The sequence below is a fragment of the Etheostoma spectabile genome, chromosome 24, assembly GCF_008692095.1.
Source record: "Etheostoma spectabile isolate EspeVRDwgs_2016 chromosome 24, UIUC_Espe_1.0, whole genome shotgun sequence".
Lineage (NCBI taxonomy): Eukaryota > Metazoa > Chordata > Actinopteri > Perciformes > Percidae > Etheostoma > Etheostoma spectabile.
Genome location: NC_045756.1, coordinates 7092613 through 7097542, shown reverse-complemented (window position 1 = coordinate 7097542; position 4930 = coordinate 7092613). Strand labels below are relative to the sequence as shown.

Below are 4930 nucleotides of genomic sequence, written 5' to 3'. Positions count from 1 at the left end.
GGGGGGGTATCCAGCTACTGCTCACCGCTGGTGGAGTTTGTGACTGTATTGTGTTCTTTGATTTGATGAGGAAGGAGAGAGGCTAGAGTTCAAATGGAGAATTTAGAAAGAGGTTTAATGAAACATGACAAAAATGTTATGACAAAGACAATAAGACACATTTTAGTCTAAGTAATTTCTGCTTTTCTAACTCAAACATTAGGTATAATTTCCTATAAATGAGGTTTATTGACCATAAATTCCAAAAGTAACTGTAACACTAATTAATAAGTTAGTGTTACATAGTGTTGAAAACGTGACTTACATCACAAAAAGTGTCAAAAGTGTAGAAAAAGGGACAAAAACGTGAGGTTTTTTTTTGAAATCGATAAAAAAGCCTCAACAAAAGTGTTGATTTTCATTTCATTTTGACAGGAAGACAACACAAGGGTTAAACCCATTGTCATTGGTCCATCGTTGGTGTGGTAACATGTTGAGCGCGTCTCATTGGCTGTCTTTGCTGCATGAGAAAAGCATGGGTCACACCTCTAACATGCACACGTTAGCCGCATGAACCAACTATGTTGGGGTCAAAGGATAAAAATGGCTTAAAAAGTAATAAATATAAAAATAATTAGAATTACCATAAGTAGATTATTTGATTTAATGTTCACTAAGTCACCTCTTGTGGGGCATCACTAAAAAAGAATAAGGAAGAAAAGATTGCGTGACCAAAGCCTTGTGATTAATTATTAATGATCAACCTATTACAAATGAAATTAATAACTACAACCAAAAATTCCCAAATCCATAACTAGCAAAAGTTGAAAGATAGAGTTCTTGGCATAGAAAAGGTTGGAAAAAAATACATTTTGTACAACACACACTATTTAACACTACTAAAAGATATCAGTTAAAAGGGTGTGTGTGTGTGTGTGTGTGTGTTTATAGTCAATCTGTGTCACAGTTGAGGGCTCAGGTTGGGAAATTTATAATATATAGAATATTAGTTACATGTTAGACCGTGTGAAGCCTAAACTAACAGAGTGGCTATCCAATAACAATGACATTGAGTCAATACATGTACATTAACAGAGGTTTAAATAGTTAACAGCGTTGCTTAGCTACTGCACATATGTGCACATTATGACAGGAGGAAATCCGTGTTAGCTCGCCGTATCAACATTAGCCAGGCTGGGAGAACTGAGATTCTTATGTCCAGTGATGCAGTCCTTGTGTGCTGTGTCCTAATCCTGCAGGACGAATGAAGCTGGAGGCTTCGGTCCTGGTAGTTAGCTTGGTGCCAACTTGTTTTGTCCTTAAGTCGTTTCAGGTTAGCTCGCTTGTCCAATTGAGCAATTTAAACTGCCCATATCATGAAAAAAGAAAAAAATCTTTTTTCTGGGATTTTGGGGGTTATTTTGTGTCTCTGGTGCTTCCACACGCATACAAACTCTTCTTCTGAGTGAGATCCGGTTTCTGAATGTCCTCTGTCTTCCGTCTCCGGGTGAGCTGTTCAACATCTCCACGGCTTTCCACGTCACTAGAGACGAGGTGGCTAACCGTAGCATGCTAGCGCGTTCTCAATGGCAAAACACTGCTCCAACTGCCACTAGGTCACCATAATCTTCAAAAGAACTACTTCCTGTCCCTGTTCTACTTCCTGTCCCTGTTCTGCAGGTATTCCACAAGTGGCCCCTGAAGTCTTCCAGCTAATCCTGCCTTGGACTGACCAAAGCTGGAGAAAGAGTTATCTAGCTGATGGGATCAAAGATAGTATAGAAGTGAGACGTCTCACTCTGGAGCTAAAACAGAGACCTAAACACACAGGGTGAAAACAGGATCTGCAGCAATGTGCAGTACAACAAAAATATGGTGTTTTTTGAAAATGAAACCATGTAAACTTATTCTGGTACAACCTCAAAATACAATTTGAAATTGAGCAGAATATGGGTGCTTTAAGTGAACAAAAAGGCATGCTTGTGTGTGCAAGAATATGATAAACTGCAGGCTAAAGGGCAGGTCGATTTTTCTCTTGAAATATTGCAACTTTATTGTCAATATCTCAACGTATATGTGGGATATGTTTATCACGTGCAGAAAGTTGTAACAGAGCAGAAATCTTACTCGTCAATGGGGGAAAAAAACATCTGCATGTTATCTCTATGTTATCCAACTTGTCCAGAAAGCCCTGGGTGCACTCTAGGGTTGCATGACGGATCTAATCGCAAATGCGATGCGAATCTGAGCGATGACATGTAAAAATTGGGAGAGTTTAAAAAGGTGTGCTGTGGGCGTAACACTCTTCCCTTTATAATATTAACAGATGAAACCACCGTTCTGAAAACTTGGCGTAGCGTGTGTTGTGTATAGCCACTTTAGTATAAAAAGTGTTTAACAAGTTTCAGAAAATGCAGAGCTTGTACAAAATATATTTTGTAACTTAATCACAAGTATTTTTTTTTTTTTTTTTTTTTTACAACCATCTTGGACGCCATTGTTTATAGGGCAAACAAAATGTATTAATGTATTCTTTTATGCATTTCTTCTTATGCACGATTATCTTTTTTAGACCTTTCCCAATGTTTAACCCTGACTGAGGTTCTCTACGGACTGGAGCTCCACTTCCCATGCCAAAGTTTTTCTCCAGTGTGGATTCTCATGTGGCTCTGTAAATTTCCCCTCCCTGTAAAAGCTTTCTTACAGACTGAGCAGGTAAATGGTTTCTCTCCTGTGTGGATTCTCATGTGTTTATGTAACGTCCCGCTCTCTGTAAAAGCTTTCTTACAGACCGAGCAGCTGAATGGTTTCTCTCCTGTGTGGATTCTCATGTGTTTCTTTAAATTTCCACTCACTGCAAAAGCTTTCTTACAGACGGAGCAGCTAAATGGTTTCTCTCCTGTGTGGATTCTTATGTGTTTCTTTAAACTTCCACTCTGTGTAAAAGCTTTCTTACAGAATGGGCAACTAAATGGTTTTTCTCCTGTGTGGGTTTTCACATGTTCCTGAAAATGTCCCTTCTGTTTAAAAGCTTTCTTACAGACCGAGCAGCTAAATGGTTTCTCTACTGTCGGAGATCTCATGTGTCTCTTCAGACGTCCACTGGTGCCAAATCTTTTCCCACTCTTTTTTGCTTCAGTACTACATCTCAAATCGCAGACTGGGACTTTATCATTCGTCATAAAGTTTAAACCTGACTGGGGTTCTCTGGGTTCAGATGGTTCTCCTGTCTGGTCATCATTATGTGATTGGAAATGTGTATCTAGAAGTGAGTTCATGGCTGGTTCTGGTCCATCCACACGCTGTGAGAACTGAGGTATCACGTCATCATCTTGACTCTTCACATTGACAGGAGTGAATGGGAACATGGTGATATCAGCTTCCTCCAGCCCTTGACATTGCTCTCCCTCCTGACTGATCCAGAGTTCCTCCTGCTCCTCTTTAATGTGTGGGGGCTCTGGGTCCTCCTGGTCCAGACTGGAGCTCCACTCTTGCTGCTTTGGAGGAACATCTTTTACCACCAACTTCTGCTGCACGTCTGTAGCAAACACAGAAACGCACCGTGAGTAAAACTGTGACTTCAGGCAATCAAGGTACAACATCTACATTGTGCGTATTCATCTCTGATACAGGGACATATTGACACGTGCACTGTCCTGCACTTAAAAGATTTCACTGAGAGGATTCGCCTCTTCCGACAAAACCAACAAACAAAACAAACTGTACCCTCCAAAAACTTAGGGAACAATCATGACCTCTGACTCTTTCACATAACTCACTGTGCTGAGAAACAGTGGTGAGAACTAAATGGACATTACACATGGAAGTCTGGGCCCCGTTTTTCAAAAGTAATCCAGTTGGATTTAGGATCACGGATTGGATCCAATCTCGGAAATGGCTTTTTCAAAAGCAAAAGAGGGATTCCGAACAAGATCAGATCACGTAATCAAGCCTGCCCTTTGGGTTTTTATAAACTTGGAACTCGGTTTGGGATCTATTTGGTCAAAAAAAAAAAAACAGGATTACCCTGATCCCATCAGAAGGGGGGATTCAGTTGTGATTTTTCTTAACCAAATAACACCAGAGAGGTTTATTTTAAATGAATGATCATAAAATAAAAGTTTGCTGATGATATATACATTTCTTCATATTTGAAGCATAAATAAAGCATCTCCCATCTAATGAGATATGGACTATTTGATAGTATTGTTTTGGTATTTAACAGTATAACAAAATAAGGAATGTAAAATGTTTATTACAGTGCTTTTGTTTCTGAAAATTTAAACAATGGATATTTCCAGCATGTCATGTCATCTTCCCACCGCTGGTTGTTGGGGTGGTGCCCAGCTAATGATGTGAACCTACTTAGATAACTGGAGGGCGTTCTGGGGAAAGCTTGGACGGCACTTTAATATCAATAACAGATTTACTGATGCTAAAAATGGAGAATGCGCATTGTTCATACTTTATACAGAGTGAGGAGCAGCTTCTTGTGGAAGTATGACGACGCGAATCACGTCGTTTAAAAAACAGCGAGAGAAAACAGAGCAGCCAATCGTAAATCAACTGAATGCGTAAGCAACCTAAATATTTACACAGTACATGTACTGACCACTGCTCTGAAGCTGCAATAATCATACCATTCAAGGATTAGTCTACTAATCATTTGCACAAATTAACAGTTGTACTCTTTACCTTAAAAGTAAGCTGAAGATAATATTACTCAGGTAATATACCATGAAGATCAATTTTCTTGATGCACAGTCCTCTCTCTCTCTAATATAAATTTCCTAAATCATATTAACTTCCACGGCTCGCTTTTAATGCAAAGTGTACAATTGTTTGTGTTTGCAAATGACTCATTGAATGGTTTCAGTTTGGAGCAGTAGTTTCTAAATATATATTTGTAGATGTATCGTTCAGTCGGTCCGCTATCATCTGCCACACTTTT

At 39.2% G+C, this 4930-nt stretch overlaps 1 pseudogene; it reads right to left on the bottom strand.

The window, feature by feature from the left end:
- Nucleotides 1–224: 224 nt before the first annotated feature.
- LOC116674054 (zinc finger protein 878-like) overlaps nt 225–4930 on the bottom strand; it is a 9912-nt pseudogene continuing 5206 nt past the window's right edge.